General features: G+C 42.0%; 1 protein-coding gene across 2 annotated transcripts in view; it reads right to left on the reverse strand.

The window, feature by feature from the left end:
• SAMD12 (sterile alpha motif domain containing 12) overlaps window positions 1–20413 on the reverse strand; it is a 446664-nt gene that overhangs the window by 158246 nt on the left and 268005 nt on the right. The gene's annotated exons all lie outside the window — the stretch shown is intronic.

Genomic DNA, 20413 nt, shown 5'->3' on the forward strand with positions numbered 1-20413 from the left:
GCTGGGGCTACTGTCATGCACCACCACACCTGGCTAATTTTTGTATTTTTGGCAGAGATTGGGATTCACCATGTTGCCTAGGTTGGTCTCGAACTGGTCTGCAGCCATCCTCCTGCCTCTGCCTCTCAAAGTGCTAGATTACGGGCATGAGCCACCATGCTCGGCTCTCCCTTTCTTTGAAGTTGCAATCATTGCTCTTTGTAACTCTTCATATATTTGAAAATTATTCTAACATTTTCTCAGCCGGTCCCACTTCCCAAAAATGTGGTGTGAGAGTTCCAGTTAACTTTACCGTGCTCATGGAGACCAGTTTTCAAGTCTAGATCTCTTTTTAAAGTATGTTCTCCTGTGTCATGTTGAAGGTCTTTGCATCGCACTGCAGTTGTGGGTCCAGAAACGTCCTAGCCCCAGTGAAGGCACAGCCACCACTAAAGGAGGAACTTCTTGCATCTGTTAGGAGTACATATGCAAGACATCAAAGGTCCTCTACCTACTGTGCAATGCTCCCAATGTGGCTCATCCAGGACTGCTATTGTTGTCTTACCCAACAAATCCAGATTTTCCCTCTTCTTCCATTTGTGCATGTAACTCACAGCTTTCCACCAGGATCATGTTTCCCACCCTCTCATCCAATACTGCAAAGTAGTTGAGGTTGGTTTTCCAAGAAATTGTCTTCCCTCACTATTTAGGGGACTTGACATAAAGCTACTTTGTCCGCAGTCCCGAGTACAATGTCAAATTGTACCTAGCAAAGAATTTTCAGGGACTACTAATTCTCCCACAACCTGGTGTGACACACTAAATGCTCTCCCCTTTTATCTTGCTATTCTGAGGGTGGCAAGCCAGTTTATCATTAAAGTGTGTGCCGAATCTTTCAGTTGTGCCATGCCATCTACCACCCTAGGGAATGGTTAGCCATTGAACATTCTTCCCCTGGCACTAGGAATGCAATATGAGATGTCAGGTTAGGTAAAATAGGAACAAGGTGTAACATGCATTGAGAGCGTTTTCTATGGCAGGTACTGCACTTGTATTTTGTTTTGGGACAGGGTCACCCAGGCTAGAGTGCAGTGGCATGATCATGGCTCACCACAGCCTCAACCTGCTTGGCTCAAGCAATCACCTCAGCCTCCCTAGTAGCTGAGACAACAGGTGCACACCACCAGCCCAGCTAAGTTTTGTACTTTTTGTAAAGACAGGGTTGCCCAGGCTGGTCTCTAACTCCTGGGCTCAAGCAATCGTTGCTTCTGACTCTGAAAGTGCTGGGATTACAGGCATAAGGCACCACACCCAGCCCACGTTTTTCTTTACTCCTTAAAACCACCTCAGGATATAAGGAGATGTTACTTCCATGCTGCAAATTAGTTCATTAAGATTTGGCAAGATTTGGCATCAGTAATCTGATGATAGTCACATGAGAGTGACGGCACAGACATTTGAACCCAGCTCTGACTAACTCTAAAACAATACCAGGATTTGCCTTCTAGAAAAGGTAATTAAACATCAGGATACGTTGTCAAAGAGGGCTAAATATGATCATTTTCTCGAAAGCTTAGAAACAAGCATAATTGCTCTCTTCTATGGATAGGTCATACATGGTTTTACCTAAAATCAGGAGCATGGACAATACAACCTTTCAAAGCTTCTTTTGAGTCTAAGATTTTTATCATGATAGAATTATCTTAAAGAAGTCAGGAAGAAAGGGACTTATGCTTCAGGAATTCTACCCATATTGTCTCCATTTGAAATTTTCAGTGCATGTATCTTTATAGCAGCATGATTTATAATCCCTTGGGTAGATACCAGTAATGGGATGGCTGGTTCAAGTGGTATTTCTAGTTCTAGATCCTTGAGGAATAGCCACACTGTCTTCCACAGTGGTTGAACTAGTTTACAGTCCCACCAACAGTGTAAAAGTGTTCCTATTTCTCCACATCCTCTCCAGCACCTGTTGTTTCCTGGCTTTTTAATGATCGCCATTCTAATTACTGCGGCACTATTCACATTAGCAAAGACTTGCAACCAACTCAAATGTCCATCAATGATAGACTGGATTAAGAAAATGTGGCATATACACACCATGGAATACCATGCAGCCATAAAAATGATGAGTTCATGTCCTTTGTAGGGACATGGATGAAGCTGGAAAACATCATTCTGAGCAAACTATCACAAGGACAGAAAACCAAACACTGCATGTTCTCACTCATAGGTGGGAATTGAACAATGAGAACACTTGGACACAGGGTGGGGAACATCACACACCGGAGCCTGTAGTGGAATGGGAGAAGGGGGGAGGGATAGCATTAGGAGATATACCTAATGTAAATTACGAGTTAATGAGTGCAGCACACCAACATGGCACATGCATACATATGTAACAAACCTGCACTTTGTGCACATGTACCCTAGAACTTAAAGTATAATTAAAAAAAGAAAAAAAAGAAAGAAAAATAAAAAAAAAAAGAAAGAACATTTCAGTGCTGTAGATTAAGGGACAAGATTACGCAAACCCAGCAGGTCCTAGTAATTGCTGGCTTGGAACCAGTAATCCATGTCGCATGCCAGCTCTGCTTTTGCACATCACTGTCCCTGTACATGACCTGGGTTTTAAGGATTGATTGATTCAGACCCCTCCAAAGCAGGGAGACCAAGCATGCTGTCTTGTCATGCTTTATTTCACCTTCTAGTCATGTCCTTCAGGGTGGGCAATACAGTAGTGCCCCCTTATCCACATTTTCACTTTCTGCCGTTTTAGTTACCTAGGGTCAACCTCAGCCTAAAAATATCACATGAAAAATTCCAAAAATAAATGATTCATAAGTTTTAAGTTACATACCATTCTAAAGGACATGATAAAATCTCATGCCCTCCCACATGCTGTCCCAAAGAGGGACATAAACTCAGCGTGTATCCACACTGTAGACACTCCCTCCTTAGTTGCCATCTTGCTTCTCAGATGGACTGTCCTGATATTGCAGTGTTTCTATTAAAGTAACTCTTATTTTACTTAGTAATTGATCCAAAGCTCAAGAGTAGTGATGCTAGCAATCAGGATATGCCAAAGAGAAGCCGTAAATTGATTCCTTTAAGCGAAATAGTGAAAGTTCTCAACTTAACAAGGAAACAACAAAAATGTATGCTGAGGTTGCTAAGATCTATGGTAAGAACGAATCTTCTATCCATTAAATTGTGAAGAAACAAAAATGAATTCATGCATACTATACATAGGATGCCAGTTTAAGGCTTCCACCAGGGGTCTTGGACAGTATCCCCTACAGATAAGGGGAGACTACTGTACAGCTTTTACTCACTTAACAATGTAGCACCTATCTAAAGACAGAAATCTTAGGCCATAAGATTCTAGATTTAAATGTACTGAAATCATCAGGATAGCAGATCACACAGAAAACACTCAACAGCTAAGCGTGATGTATAACTACTCTACAGATACAAGAAAGGTTGTGAAACTTAAAAGGACAGAAACAAAGATTAGCAAGTAAGTTATGTTTTCCCAAAGACATAAATTCTTCCCTTTTTGAAAGTGGATCTCTTCAGCTAGAATTGGATGAAGCATGCAGTCAGTACATAAGATGTGCAAGTTAATAACCACTTGTTATTTATAGTTTCTGCAGCTGCTATTTAATTTTAATAATATTTGATATCAATTCTTATTCTTTTGCCTAATCACCAAGACAGTGAGTTTATGTTTACTTTTTGAATTCCAATGTGGAAACGGACTAAAAAACAATGTATTAAAGAAGAAAATGAACGCTGATAAAGATAATGTTTTCTCCTCAAAATGTTAAGATGCTGATACACTTTTAGACTATGAGGAAAAGAGGAATTTGGTTGCCATTGCTGTTGCTTTTACTTTTTCTTTTGGGATTTCTACTTGAAGGCATTCAGAATCTATTGAGCAAAGGCAGCAAATTAACTACTGGTTAAGTATTTCACTAAGTTCTGTTTTGCACACAGAAAGCCATTTCTAACTATAGCTCAGCCTCCCTGGGCTAGAACACAGCCCTGTTGCTTGGAAATTGACAGGACAGCAAAGGCATCCCTCCCTAATAATTTCCTGACAACCTCATGTTTTTGTTATTTAACATAAACAAATAGAAATCTTCCAAAACCCAAATGAATGTTAACCAACACTTTGTAAAATGTTGATCATATCAATATATTGACATTGATACTCTAGCTCACTGGGAGAATCAAGAATGAGCCGCCACTTATCTCTAAGATTAAACAAAGATCTTTGCTTCCCCTCTGTCCTATTTCACTAACAACCTCATAAAGAAAGAAAGGGGGCCAGGCACAGTGGCTCACACCTGTAGTCCCAGCATTTTGGGAGGCTGAGGTGTGAGGATTGTTTGAGCCCAGCCAGGAGTTTGAGACCAGCCTGGGCAACATAGGGAGACCCTGTCTCTACAGAAAATAAAAAATTAGCCAGGCTTGGTAGTGCATGCCTGTAGTCCCAGCTACTTGGGAGTCGGAGGCAGTAGGATCACTTGAGGCTGGGGAGGTGAGGGCTGTAGTGAGCTGTGATTGTGCCACTGCACTCCAGCCTGAGCCACAGAGTGAGACCCTGTCTTAAAAAATAAAGAGAAAAGAAAGAAAAGGAAAGAGAAAGAAAGAAAACGGCACAAGCTGACACTTTGCTAAACCTACTAGAGAAGGAAAAAAGACAATTCCTCGAAATGCATGGGGAGGGTAGGTGGAAGGAGAGCAGGCTGATTACAATCAGGGCCTTCCTCACATCTCTGTTAAAAAATCAAGCAAAACTCTGGTGTCTGTCCTAAATCTTTTGGCTGCAGCCGCAGCTTTGAGGAGTGGTGCTGATCACGTGGCCTCTCTGCGTTTCTGCGGTCTGTGCAAGCACAGCCTGATGGAATGATGCGGCAGTGATTTTGTTCTTGCTTTTCTGATGGGTCGCTGAGGCTGATTCTGAGTAATTGTGTCTCTGTTCCTGCAGCTGCGATGGGTCAGTCCTCTCTTTCTCCTCCCCATGCATTCACTTCAACACTGAGAGGCTGTCTCCTCAGAGCAGGTGGTTTGCAGCCCCTTGCCCCAGTCAGGGCTCCTCCAGGGTGCATTTTCACACATCTTGTAGTTTCATCTGGGTATGGTTGTGAACAGAGACCAAGCACAGATGAAATGGTGTTTCTGAATAAAAGAATGTGCTACCCAGGAGGCATGACCGGCATTTAATTTGCTGCCTGCGTTCACTAGACTGTGAGCTCCTCAAGGGCAGGGATCGTGTCTCATTTGTCTTTGTACCCTCGGTGACTAACACACATTCATTTGTTCATTCATTTATTCAACAAACATTTACTGAGAGCTGGAGGAACAAGATGAATAAGGCACGGGCTTCAACAAAGAAGCAGACATTTCATTTGCCCCACAGGCTGTATTGCCATGGAATAAATTTCTAGAACATTACAAGATACAAACATATACACCCAAAAGAAAAACACAAAAGCTGAGCTGTCTTATTCATAGACTCATCCATGTCAAAGATGAATGGGAGCTGCCTTCATATAGATAAGAAAACCAGTTGCCAAGGATGACAAATTCTTGACCTTATGCTCTCTTTACCTTGAGTAAGGGGGCTCATGGAGGTAAAGTATTTCAAGTAGACATTTTATTTGCTTTCTGTATCATTCTTGCCCTTACAACTTAATTTTGTCATGTATATACTCATACATATATGTACATATGTATATTATTATTTTTAATATTTTAATTCCCTGCCAGGCGCAGTGGCTCATGCCTGTAATCCCAGCACTTTGGGAGGCCAAGGCGGGTGGATCACTTGAGGCCAGGAGCTGGAAACCAGCCTGGCCAACATGGCAAAACCCTGTCTTCACTAAAAATACAAAAATTAGCTGGGTGTAGTGGTGCATGCCTATAGTCCCAGCTGCTTGGGAGGCTGAGACAGGAGAATCACTTGAACCCAGGAGGTGGAGGTTGCAGTGAGCCAAGATCGTGTCACTGCACTCCAGCCTGGGCGACAGAGTGAGACTCTTCCAAAAGTTTACATAATTCAAGGCTCTCCAGACTGAAATTTAAATAAAGATTATGACCCAAATTCCTATAGGAGCCAGGATGTAAAACAATTGAAGTAAAGCCAGAGGAAGGAACGGGGGTCAGAACAGAGTGCACTGGAAAGGCATTCTCTTGTTTCAGTTATCTATTCTAAATTTGTGGCTTAAAACAATCATTTTACTTTGTCCACACTTTTGTGGGTGAGGCATTCCTGAAGGGCTCAGCTGGGTGGCTTATTTCTGATCCTTATGACATCACCTCATGGGGATGAAAAACGAATGGCTTCTTCATTTGTGTATCTGGCACCCTAGCGCTCCTTGACCTTTCTGTCTTTCTCCACATGGTGTTTCTTCCTCTAGGGCCTCTTCATGTGGCTTGGTCTTCTCACAGCATGGTGGTCTCAGGGTAGCTGGCCTTGTGACATGGTGCCTCACTGCCCTGAACACGTGTCCCAACAGATAGAAAATGAGCCAGTGTATGCCTAGCTTAGCCTCTCGTATTTCACTGATAAGAGCAGTCACTGATCCTTCCCAGATCCAAGAGGAGCATACCTAGACCCCACCTCTCAAGTAAATAAATGTTAAATAATTTACAAACATCTTTAATATGCCATAGTCTAAGAGAGCACCTCTATGCACCAGATTATTGCATTGTGTGGCTGTGGCCCAGTCTGAATCTATTCAGGCTGCACCATAGACAGACTGGGTGGTTTATAAACCACAGAAATTTATCTCTCATGGTTCTAGAGGCTGAACATCTGGGATCAGGATGCCAGTGTGGTCAGTTTCTGGTGCCAGCTGCAGATGCCAACCCCTCCTTGTGTCTTTGCATAGTGAAAAACAATGAGAGAGCTCTCTGGGACCCCTTTTAGAAAGGCACTGATCCAATCACCTCCCAAAAGCCACACCTCCAAATGCCATCACATTGGGATTAGTGTTTCGACGTACCAATTTCGGGAGGGCACAAACAGGCAGTATATGACAGGCCCAGTGTCAAAATAGTTTAAATTTTTTAAATAGAAGATAAACATTTATATTTTAAATTGTCGAAATCTGGTTTTAAATATTGGCAACTAATTCAAATTTTCTGAAACCCTCTCTCTGTGTGGCAGACATGCATATTCACAGAAATGGCCCATGCCTACCATTGTGTACCCTCTGCTTAAAACACTAAACCAAATTCTTATGAAAAAGTTTTAAGAGGCCTGGCATGGTGGCTCATGCCTGTAATCCCAGCACTTTGGGAGGCCGAGGTGGGTGGATCACCTGAGGTCAGGAGTTCGAGACCAGCCCGGCCAACATGGCAAAACCCCATCTCTACTAAATAAACAAAAAAATTAGCCAGGCTTGGTGGCAGGCATCTGTAATCCCAGCTACTCAGGAGGCTGAGGCACGAGAGTCATTTGAACCCGGGAGGTGGAGGTTGCAGTGAGTCGAGATCATGCCACTGCACTCCAGCCTGGGCGAGAGAGCAAGACTCCGTCTCAAAAAAAAAAAAAAAAAATTTTAAGAGACTACTGACATATATTTGGAAATATTTTGCCTACAACTTTAACAATCTTAAAAGTGTTTCACTGTCTTTGATAAGAGACTTGAAACCCACCAATCACAGATAAGGGATCTTTCTACATAACTCTATCATGCCCACGAGAGAAAATCGAATATCTCCTATTTTGAAATTTCCCTTTTCCCATTTCTATCTTGGCCAAATTACAGTCTGATGAAGAATATAGTGAGTTTCATTTCTTGTTGAATTTGACTGAGAACTAGAAATATAAGATGATGATGGAAGTACTGACTTAATGCCCCAAAGGAAAGAAAAACAAAAAGAGTCCCACAAATTGAATAAGAAGTCACTGATATAAATAGTCCCAAATCCAGATTAGCAGTTCTCAAACGCTAGTGATAGAATCACCTTCTGACTCAGAAGAACTAGGAGATGTCCCAAGAATCTTCATTTTCAATTAATTACTCTAGAGGATTCTGATGTAGGTGGGCCATGTACTGCATTGCTGGTATTCAATTACATAAACAGGCTTTTGACAGAGAGAAAAATGGGCACAGCTAGAGTCATGATGGTGCCTCCTTTGAGGTGTTGGTGGTGGAGGTGGTAGCAATGCAGTCAAGATAAGAATGTATATGGTGGACCCCATTTCCCTGACTCAGTGTGGAAAAAGCGCTAGGAGTAGGAAATAGGGTTCTAGCTCTAATTTAGTATTGGCCAACTAAGTAAGCTCACAGAAGTCATTTCCCCTCTCAAGACCTCAGTTTCCTCATCTGTAAGATGAGGAGAGTTGGCCTGGGCTCCAACAATGGCAAGTGCAATTCCCCACATCCCATGCAGGAGGCAGGTCCTGCTAACCCTGTGCACCAATCTTTCCCCAGTTCTCCTCTATTCAGCCACTTCCAACAGAGTGGAGTTAGCAAATTGGTTAAAACCAATTTTCTAGCCTTGGTGGAGGATCTCAGTGATCTCTTTCTCTTCCGGCTTGTGTGGCTACATGGTAGTTTTGGAGAGAAAATCTGGTGGAAAAAAAAGGTAGTTTTGGAGGGGGGAAAATCATTTTGGGGACAGATGCTAACCAGAAATGGCAACATGCAAAAACTGACAGGGCAGTAGTATCAAACAGCCTGCAAGCCAGTCCCAGTCCTATTTTGGTTAACATGGCGATGAAGATCTTTGTGGTTTCCTCTAGAGTATCCCAGCAGCCACATCCCAGGACAATCAACAGGAGGGGCTGGGTTGGGATTAGGATGAGCAAATTTGTGGTCTTGTACATACATAAACTTGAGAGTAAGTGCCTCTTTACATTTTGTGCCAAGCACTTTGCTTGCCTTACCTCATCCTGGCCCTGAAGAGGTGTGTTAGAACAATACAGTTGCAAGCTCACTGAAGTTTCCATCTCTACCATAGACCCCTTGGGCCAAGGAGTGTATTGGGTAGAGGGGGAAATGCAAACAGATCAGGCCGGACTAGGTCAGGACTTCCATGGATTTGATTTACTGAGGGGCACTCAATATAATGGACACAAGCTTTGGATCTGCATTGCGTTAGCCGTGCAACTTCGGTTAAGTTACCTAACCTCTAAGTCTCAGCTTTCTGATTTGTAAAGTGGGAATAAGAATATCTTCTTGGCAGGGATGTTGTAAAGATTGAGAATGTGCATATATATATGGCACATAGTACGTGGTCATTACACGGAAATTCCTTCCTGACTTCCAACTTCTATTCTGCCTCTAGTGACTGCCAGGAAATGAAGCAAGCTAGGGACAGCAAACTTCAAGCCAAACATGGATGTGGAAATCCATGTCCTTGTGCAGAGGAAGCCCTGTACGTCTTTGCATTCATTGTTGACTTTCTGACTCACTGTTGCATTCTGTTTTAACTCCCCCTATCCTGCTCAGGTTGAACTAATGTGGGAAGGTTGACAGTACAATGCTGGGACCTTGTCCACTAGGAAACATCTCCCAGGGCTGCTCTGAGGTCAGAGTTCCAGGGAAAAATACCACAAAGGCTTGTGTCGTAGGCCAACTTTGTAAGAATTATAGCTACCTTTTCTTTATGTGATTAGTATATGCTTGGCCCAGTGCTGAGCACTTTATAAACTTTATCAAAGTCAGCCCTTGCAACATTGTAAGAGGTAGATGTAACTATTCCCAGTTTAAAGATGAGGAAATAGAGGCTAACATGGCTAGTAAACTGCAGAAGTGGGATATGAACTGGGTTTGTTCCTGAGTTCTTAACCATTGTTTCCTATTGATCATTCATCACTCTGGAAATGGAAACAACAGAAGAAGAGTTCCCAGCTCTCATGTAGAATAGCACTAGCATGTGATAAAGAACAGGATAACATACCCTGTCATAGCTCGCCTAGACAGTAAACTCCCTGAAGGCAGGGACTTGTTTTATTCTCTTTGGTGTCTCCATTTTTTAGTGTAATGAAAGGCTCTCAGCAGGAGCTCAATCACTGGGTCTTGGATGTACGGTCACATGCCACATAATGACATTTTAGTAAAAAATGAATCGATATACAATGGTGGTCCCATAAGATTATGATGGAGCTGAAATATTCCTATCACCTAGTAACATCATAACCATTATAACATTACGGTACAATTATATTTTTATAAATTTAGTGTAGTCTAAGTGTGCAGTGTTTATAAAGTCTACAGTAGTATTCAATAATGTCTTAGGTCTTCACATTCACTCACTACTCACTCACTGACTCGCTGACTCACCCAGAGCAACCTCCAGTCTTGCAGGTTTCATTCACGGTAAATGCCCTATACGAGGGTACCATTTTTTATTTTTTATTCTGCATTTATACTCTATCTTTTCTAGGTTTAAACATGTTTTGATATACAAATACCAACTATTATGTCAAAATTACCTATAGTATTCAGTACAGTGACACACTGTACAGGTTTGTAGCCTACAGCAATAGATTCTACCACATATCCTAGGGTTGTAATAGGCTATACCATCTAGGTTTCTGTAAGCACACACTGCGATGCTCACACAATGAAATTATCTAATGATGCATATCCCAGAACATATTCCTGCCACTAAGCGATGCATGACTGTATAAGCAAATAAAGTGATACGCGCTAAGGTGTATGGTAGAGACAGAGGTACTGATGAGAATGCACAGGTCTGGAAAGGTTAGTAGTGGTACAATGAGGAGGGCCAATTTCTCAGAGGACAGAGTGGAACCTGAGCTGGGATTTGGAGAGGTCAAAAAGGACAAAGATGTAGAAGAAAGACATAAATGAAGGCATGATGCAGCATGAGCGTGGGGTGTAGACAGTGAGGAAGACAAACTGCTTAGAGAATTATCTGTCCAACTAGCCAATGGGGCAAGGAGCCAGTTAAACCAACTAGTCCCTGGTGGGTTGTTGGAGTAAGATTGTATTAACTGGAAACAGGTCAAGAGCAGTGAAAACAAGGTCAAAGGACAGGGTAGGTTGGTCTAGTCATACAAAGTAGGGGAGTAAAGTGGAGACAGCTGGACTGCAGGAGACACAGTTCCCACCCATGGCAGAGGATATGCAAATATAACTTTTGGCATCTGGAAAACACATAAAAGGAAGACAAGTCAGCCATGAAGAATGTGGAGGAGGAGGAGGAGTACCAGGAAAGGTGCTGAGAGAACGGATGCTGGGGCTAACCACCGTCTCCATTTGGCTTGTCCTGCATTGCAGCAGCCTACTTGCTCTCTGGAGACCCTTGGTGCATCTGTTTATTCTGTAAATGAACTCAGGGAAATCATAATTATCGAGGGATGTCACAGGCTCCAGCATGAGGCCCCCAAAGCCATATAATCCCTTTAGTAGGGTTTTCTGATTAGATGTAGTAAACAAACTTTATAAAACTATATAAATATATATATGTAATTTTATTATAGTTTAATACACATGCTAATATAGATTTATACAAATAATTTTAATATGGGCTAAAGAGCTAAATCTAAAAATGGAAGAACATAAAGGATGGTTATGTCGTGAGGCTACTGTTTCCACGCTTATCCTTCCCAACTGAATATTCCAGAAAGATGGTAGAAATGTACTAGTCAGTTTTGCTCTCTCAATATATATTCAATCTATGTGTCCCAGGCAGGAAGAAAGTGCTACTCCACATGAGCCTTCAGAACCCTAACATTTTTCACCAAAAGCCCAGAATAATTATGTGGGCTAATCTCTGCCTCTAACTTGTGGGACTGAACAGCTCCTCAGGGCTTCATGCTGTAGAACCAATGACCCATGAGATGTTAAAAGGCATTGAAAGGGAAATAATTTTCTGGATGTGACAGGGGGTCTCTAAGAGCAGCCCCAGGTTCTGTGATTCACTAGGAGAACTCACAAGACTCAGCATATAGTTGTATTCATGGCTAAGATTTACTATAGCAAAAGGATACAAAGCAAAATCAACAAAGCGAAAAGGCACCTGGGACGGAGTCCAGAGAAAACTAGGCATGAGCCAACAAGAGTCCTTCCTTTAGTAGAGTCATACAGGATGTGTTGAATTCCTCCAACAAGGAGTTGTGACAACACATGTGAAATGTCTACGAGGCAAGCTCATCAGAGACTCAGTGGCCAAGGTGGCTGTTGTTGTCAGAGATAGGGTCTTGCTCTGCTGCTCAGGCTGGAGTACAGTGGTGCAGTTACAGCTCAATGCAGCCCCGAATTCCTGGGCTCATGGGATTCCTCCTGCCTTAGTACCCCTTTACCCCCATGGCCCACCTTGAATAGCTGGGAGTACAGGCACATGCCACCATGCCTGGTTAATTTTCTAAAACTACTTTGTAGAGACAGGGTCTCACTGTGTAGCTCAGGCTGGTCTTGAACTCCTGGGCTCAAGTGATCTTCTTGCCTTGGCCTACCAACGTGCTGGAATTACAGGCATGAGCCACTGGGCCCAGTCTCAATGTCCAAGGTTTTTACTGGGGATCCTTCCTAGCATGTGCCAAAATTCTAGGCTCCCAGAAGGAAAGCAGGTGTTCAGCATAAATGACACTGTTTATACAAATAGTTCAGGCACAGTGAACCATTCTGGTCAGGGAGTGTGGGAACCCTCCCAAAACCCAAGTTTTCTAGACACCAGCAGGGACCAACCTTGCAATCAGAAACTTCTAAGGAAAACAATCTAAGGCCTGCTATTTTAACTGCTTTCTCCACAATGGACTCAAATATGTGTAAAATGTGGGGAAAGGTGGGAAAAGTCTGGATACTACAGCTTTTTGAAGATTAATAATGCATATTAGCATATTAAAGGGTTTGAGAAGTACTACACTATAAAAGGCTGTTTTTTAAATGTATATTTTCCAAACCTATTTGACTATAATATTTTTTAAAAAGAACACTTATAACATCCTGTTGATACAAATGTTCTACAGATACAATTTGTGAAATCCTGGACTAAATGGATGAGCTTCCATCACTTGTCTGGCTTCAGTTTTCACCATCATCAAACACACTAGTAATAATAACTAGCTCTTACATAGCTCTTACTGTGTGTTAAGAGCGTTTTTATAGAATAACTCATCTAATAAGAGGTTGAACTAGGCTACCTCTAAGCATGGCAAAGTGGCACAGTCGGGGGTTAACAGTGCACGCACTGAATCTGACTGCTGGGGCTAGTTTCCCAGCTGTGCCAGTGATCAGCTGTATAGCAAGCTGCTTGACCTTAGTGTGTCTCAGTTTCCTTACCTGTAAAATAAGAACAGTGCTTAGTACACACCAACTGCTACAAATGTGTTTATTACTCATTTTTATTTTTTATATTTTTTGAGACAAGGTCTCGATCTGTTGCCTAGGCTGGAGTGCAATGGTGCCATCTCGGCTCACTGCAGCCTCTGCCTCCCAATATCAACTGATCCTCCCACCTCAGCCTCCCGAGTAGCTGGCACTACAGGTACGTGCCACCATGCCTGGCTAAATTTTTGTAGAGACGGGGTTTTGCCATGTTGCCCAGGCTGGTCTCGAACTCCTGGCCTCAAGTGATCCACCTGCCTCAGCCTTCCAAAGTGCTGGGGTTATGGGCGTGAGCCACTGCTCCTGACCGTTTATTACTTTTTTTTTTTTGAGATGGAGTCTTGCTCTGTCGCCCAGGCTGGAGTGCAGTGGTGCGATGTCTGCTCACTGCAAGCTCCACCCCCCGGGGTTCATGCCATTCTCCTGCCTCAGCCTCCATAGTAGCTGGAACTACAGGCACCGGCCACCACGCTTGGCTAATTTTTTTGTATTTTTATTAGAGACGGGGTTTCACCGTGTTCACCAGGATGGTCTCGATCTCCTGACATCATGATCTGCCCACCTCGGCCTCCCAAAGTGCTGGGATTACAGGTGTGAGCCACCGCACCCGGCCCACTTATTACTTTTTTAAAAAAGTAAATGAAGTTATTTCCACCTCAAGCTGTTTTGATCCTTTGCTCCGTGCTATGAATCACAGGAAGGCACAGACAACAATCTTGTGGCTTCAGAGACTATAGGATGAGCTGGTCAGACAAGGGTAGCCTGAGGGAACCAGAACAGTCCCAGGTGGAATTGGCCCACCTGGGCCAAGGAAGCCCTGACACTCAAGGCCAATCAAAGCCAGAAGCCAATTCCAGGAAGTAAACACAGACTGTCACAGGCCAAGAGGCACCATTAATTTCCTGGGAGTCTAGGACCGAGGCCAAGGGCAGAAGTGATCTGCTTTTGACTGTAAATAGAGCAAGACTCTAAACAGCCTTCAATTAAACCTGGCGATTTTATCCATATGCTTGGAGAAAGGTACCTCGCAAGAAAATCCCCTCTGAATCAAGAGTCATACAGATCTTCATGGTAGAAAAAAGAACAGGGAAAGATGCCAAATTGAAAAATGACGAACTGCCACTAGAATAAGCCAATTTTTAATATGCCTTAACACTTTTTTTTTACCCCTTCTCAAGCTATCTCCAGTTGAAGAATGTTCTGTATAACTGAATAATCCTTCATCGAGATATATGAAAAGTCGGCTGTGTCATCCTGGAAAATGAAGGACAGTGATTTATTTTTGTAGTGTGTAGACACAGGTGGATGTAAAAAGTATGGAGGGGGAACCCCTCAGTGCACAAGGTGTGATAAAACAGTTGCTGAATACAGAACTTTGAAAGGGCTTGGTGAGGAAAATGGTTTGCTGTCTCCTTGAGACAATCTTAGGTTTGTCATGTCCATAACTGTTCTCACAGATATTTCCTGGTGGCAACTTTCCTCGGGTTCTTCTATTGTTTAAAGTCAGGCTCTAGAACATTCTACACGCTTCCATGGTGCTGTGCTTATCTACCCCTAACTAACACACTGAGCTCAGTGCTTGGCACATAGTATATGCTCAATAAATGTGCACTGAATAAATGAAGAGCCTTTGTTTATAGATCCTTCTACATTTAATGTCCAACCTTTGTCTCTTTACCTAGCAACATCAGATGCATCAGATGTTTCCTCCGAGTCCTCAGAGACTCAGGCAGTACCTGTTTTCACAGTACAGAGCACTTTGTGGATAATAACAAGAGCCACCTGCTGGGCACTGTGTCTCACACCTGTAATCCCAGTACCTTGGGAAGCTAAGCTGGGAGGATTGCTTGGGCCCAGGAGTTTGAGGCCAGCTTGGGCAACATAGTGAGATCTCATCTCTACAAAAAATTGAAAAGCTAGCCAGGCGTGGTGGTGCATGCCTGTAGTCCCAGCTTCTCAAGGGGCTGGGGTATGAGGATTGCTTGAGCCCAGGAGGTCAAGGCTGCAAGTGAGCTGTTACTCAGCCTGAGCAACGGAGCGAGACTCTGGCTCAAAAACAAAAGCTACCATTGTGAGAGCCCTTCACCTATTATCAGCTCTCTTACTCCACACAATCACCTGTAAGATCAGTCCTTTACTCGTTTTAGTTTACAGGTCAGTGAGGCTAAGAAAAGAAAGGAACTTGACCAAGGTCCCATAGTAGGGAGTGGCAGAACTTCCTCTTCTAGCTGCTTCAATCACAGCATTTACCTCATCATGCTGTGGTTTGTCATGATTTAACCATTCACTAGTGTATGTCAATCCTAACTTGATAGCAATGTTAACTAAATCAATACAACCAAGGATTTTATAGTCAGGTAGACCTGAGGTCAAGCTCCAGCCCTCATCATTCTTGTGTTTTGGTGCCTTGTTTCTTCTTCTCTATAAAATGGAAACTACAGAAGAACCTACTTCCTGGTGTGTATTTTGAGAATAATGAGTTAAAAGAATGTGAAGTGCTGACCTAAGTGCCTGCCACAGAGCTTAATTAATACTAATACTCATTTAAAGGTCTGTTTGATAACCACAGTACCTAGGATTTGCCTGAGGCTTAGCAGTGTTGGACAAATGTCTATTAAGTGAATGACTACCTATCTATCTTTATTTGGGGATATAATGCAATAAGGCCCACACAGAAAGGCTAACCATATTTTGGTTGCTTCAAAACAGATATTCTCATGTCCAGGATTCAAGCTTCATAAAATATGTGTGCTTTCATGGACACAGGAAGGGGAACATCACACTCTGGGGACTGTTGTGGGGTGGGGGGAGGGGGGAGGGACAGCATTAGGAGATATACCTAATGCTAAATGACGAGTTAATGGGTGCAGCACACCAACATGGCACATGGATACATATGTAACAAACCTGCACATTGTGCACATGTACCCTAAAACTTAAAGTATAATAATAAAAAAAAGAAAAAAGTGTGCTTTGATGTATAGACCATAGCATAGTAGATTCTTAATAAATGTGGTACCCAAACAGCCATATTCACAATGGGAAACCTGCCTGCCTCTCATAAGCTAATCCTTTTCTATTTCACTTTTCTCAGTGTCATTCCTAGTTCTGATGTTTTACTTCAGTTCTTTTGATCACATCCCATCATCTCCCTGAAATATCTCTATGACAATCTCTTAAGTGAAGAATGCAAAATCTACTCTTTCTCACCACGTGGGACACGAGTCTCCAAAATCTACTTCTTCGCTGGCTACATCCTTATGAGCTATATGGTTCTTCTTCTTCTAAATATTGATGCAAAAAGACACTTACTTTGGCAAATTTGTATCTCTGTAATTTATTAAGTACAGTGAAGGCATCAACTACACATTAATTATGATTGACACCTCGTAAAATGGTCTGATCCTCTCAAAATGATCACGGGGACACGGGATGTCGCAGGCAGTGAGGGACCTACCTCTCAACTCTGCCTACAGTTGTTGCTGATTAGATCAAAGCTGGGTCAATTAGAGTTCCTGTCCAGGGAATTTGGAATTGGGATGGGAAGCGGCAGAACATACTCCTTTTATTTTACTGGAAAGTGAGGCTAGGAAAAGAAAGGAACTTGCCGAAGGTCCTATAGTAGGGAGTGGCAGAACTTCCTCTCTAGCTGCCTCAATCACAGCATTTACCTCATTGTGCTGTGGTCTGTCATGGTTCAACCATTCACTAGTGTATGTCAACCCTAACCTGATAGCATCAGGTTATATATGTGTATGTAGGATTGACATACACTAGTGAGACTAAGAAAAGAAAGGAACTTGCCCAAGTTCCTTTCTGGGAGCAGAAAGTTGAGAAATTTAGAGAGAACTTGAGAGAGTTCTGAGGGCTCTGGGCATAGCCAGTCAACTTGAAAAACGTAGGAAGTCATCTTCTGCCATTCTGTGAATCAACCTGCAGAGTGTGTCTAAAAAATGAAGAAGTAGGCTGAGAGAAAAGCAGAAACAAGAGAAAATGAGAGCAGATAGTCTGAATTCTTGTTGGGTTTCCAGTTCACAGTTCTCATTCTTCTGGAATCCTTGCTGGCTCTTTGTCTTGAAGCCCTGGTGAAGACTCCTTCTGTATGTGTATTAGGATTATCCAACCAATGTATTTGGCCCATTGTTTTGCTGAAGGCACCTTGAGTTGATTTCTGTTCCTTGCAACCACAAGAATCCTAACTTACGAGTAGCAAAACTATGATTAGAGTTATCAACAATCCTTACATGCGTTTAACACTGCGCACATTTACAAACTGCTTAGTATTATTAATATCCGCTACAAGCAAGCACTACAGTAATGCTGTTGAAGCAGTCATCCAAGAACTAATAATTGGGTAGCAGCTGGAGATTAAAAAGCAAGCCAGGAAGAGGGAGTGGATTTACTGAAAAGTAATATGAGAAGTCATCAAATCACTTCAGATAATTCCATTTACAAGAGTCCATCATGGTCAAATGGTTGTAGATCAGTAAGACAGTAAGGGGAAATTCTTTCTATTAGGAAAGAATAAAACCATGAAACAGATGGATTGCTGTTTTAAAGATTAAAATTACAAGAGCACACACAACTGGCTATGCTTAGGTGGTTCAGAAAAAAAAACAAAAGCCTACCGTCTCCATAGTTCCTAAGAAATATGTACCATTCTTACAGATGCCAATAAAGCATTATGCAACTGTCAATTTAGTAATGGAAGTGTCACCAAAGATTCATATTTAACAGAGACCAAATGTAATAGACAATGGGGAAAAGTGGTTGGTGGGGATCTGAATTAACTAACCGTGTTTGAGAAAATAATTGAGGCAATAAAAAGATCAATAGGAAATCAGGCCACTCTCCAGTACCTCAGGGTTTCTCAAAGGAATATTTTTAAAGAAGAGCATTTTATTGACTTGTCTCATTTGTAATACACTAAGAAATGCAGCTAAGGTGCCTGGTCACTGTAGAAAGGGGTACATGCAAAGACCTATGCTAACCTTAGAGCCAGCAAATGACTGATAAAAAGGAACTTGGCCATATACCTCTCTCTACTCAATATAGCCCTACAGGTATATCAAAAAACAACAGAAACATTGTTCCAGATCATAAAAATAATTATGTTGCTTTAGAAAATTTGGAAAACCTGAGAGAATACAAAAAAAAGAAAAATCATCTTAAACCATCATCCAGATAACACCACTGTTAAAATATTGCTGTATCTTTTCAGTTTTCTTGTGTGAAAATAATATACATTTATATTTTATTGTATATACACTACTAAATACAATATTTTGATCTTTTTGTATGTGATGTTTTCATATTCTTTTAACTTAATATCTAGTGAGCATGTTCTCTTGTTATTACATGTAATTTCAATGCTACATCTCATACCATTATATGGTTTTGTCATAATTTAACCAACATACTAGATATTAAACTGGTTTTCCTTTTAGTATTTGCCATGAACTTAATGTTTGTGCCCCACCAAAAGAAAAATTTATATGTTGAAGCCTTAATTCCCAAAGTGATGGTATCTGGAAACAGGGCTTTAGGGAGGTAATAGGGTCACAAGGGTGGAGTCTTTAGAATGAGATTAGCACCCTTGTAAGAAGAGACAGAAGAGGAATTCCTTTCCTGCTCTCCTCCATGTGAAGCAACTGTCTACAAATGAGGAAGAAGGGCCTCACCAAGCACCAGATCTGCAGGCAACTTGATCTTGGACTTTCCAGCCTCTGGAACCATGAGAAATAGATTTCTGTGGTTTAAGTTACCCAGAAAATGGCAGATTTGTTATAGCAGCTGAAACTAAGACATTATTATTTTTTTAAACATTAAGGGGGGAAAATAACAGTGTTGTTTATTTCCATTTCCTTTCCCCGCCCCTCCCTTGCTATCCATTCTTGTCTCTTCAGTCCAGCTCTGTTCCAATGAAGTGCTGGGCTCTGTGGACTATGCAGCCTGCCATCCCTTGCCCTCTAGCTTCTGGATGCATTTAGCTAGCCAGTGAGTGGTATCAGTGGGAGGCAGGAGGTGAGAGGTGAGGCTATTCTTTCCTCTCCCCACCCTGCTTGCCCCTGACAGTTTTGGCATTGGCTGCCCTGCTCTGAAACGTTTCCTTCCTCCCTGCAGGCATCTGACCCCTCCTCCAAGGCTCCAGCTCTTCGCAGAGCTCTTTAACACACTCCCACACTTTTGCCACTTAGGCTTCTGCCTTGCTTGTTCCTGGGCGACTTAATAACCCTTTTGAGTTCCTTTAACCTCTGCTAAGTAATGGCTTCTTTGAATTCTCTTTAGATTCCCATCTGGCTGATATTAAAAATTTCAACAAACAACTTATACATTGCAAATGATGACTCTGTGGAAAACAATTATTTATAAAAGGCATAAAAAAGTTAAACACTATGCAACCACTATTCCAAATAATGAGAGGTTTGGTGCTAGTAAAATACAACAAACATGTAAAGTAGAGGAATGGTCTAGATTCTAGAACTTTCTTCCTATTTTCAGAAAGCCTCTCTCATCTTGTTTCCCTCAATTCCCCTTCCTCCATAATTTTCATAAACCATATACCTTTTCCTTCCTCCCAGCCTTTGCTCATGCTACTACCCTAAACGGAGTTTTCTTCCAGTTTCCTCCTTATTTCTAAGCTCAGGTTTCTTCCTTCCTGGATTGTTGGAGTCCACACCATCCCTCCCAGAATTACTGATGCTATGCTGTTCAGTATGGCAGCTGGAAGCCACCTGTGGTTATTCAAATTAAAATAAAGTATAAAGTCAGTTCCTAGTCACACTGACCGCAACTCAAGTGCTCAATAGCCACATGTCATTAGTGGCTGCTTTGCTGAACAGTGCAGAACTAGAACCTTTCCATCATTTCAGAAGTTCTACTGGTCAGAGGTATTCCAGAGCACTTAATTATATATGGCTCAAATGAGAATTAAATCATAGCTATCCTTGTATTGTTCTCCAGTTAAATCACATTTGCAGAGTCCAGAAATAACAGAAGTCTACCTTGCTTTGTTCATTTGGGTCCAGAGAGTGCTTGGCACCCAGCAGGTACTTAGTAAAAATACTGACTTGGATAATAACTATAAATATTTCTCAGTAGAACATTTAAAAATA

The sequence above is a fragment of the Nomascus leucogenys genome, chromosome 16, assembly GCF_006542625.1.
Source record: "Nomascus leucogenys isolate Asia chromosome 16, Asia_NLE_v1, whole genome shotgun sequence".
NCBI classification, from domain to species: Eukaryota; Metazoa; Chordata; class Mammalia; order Primates; family Hylobatidae; genus Nomascus; species Nomascus leucogenys.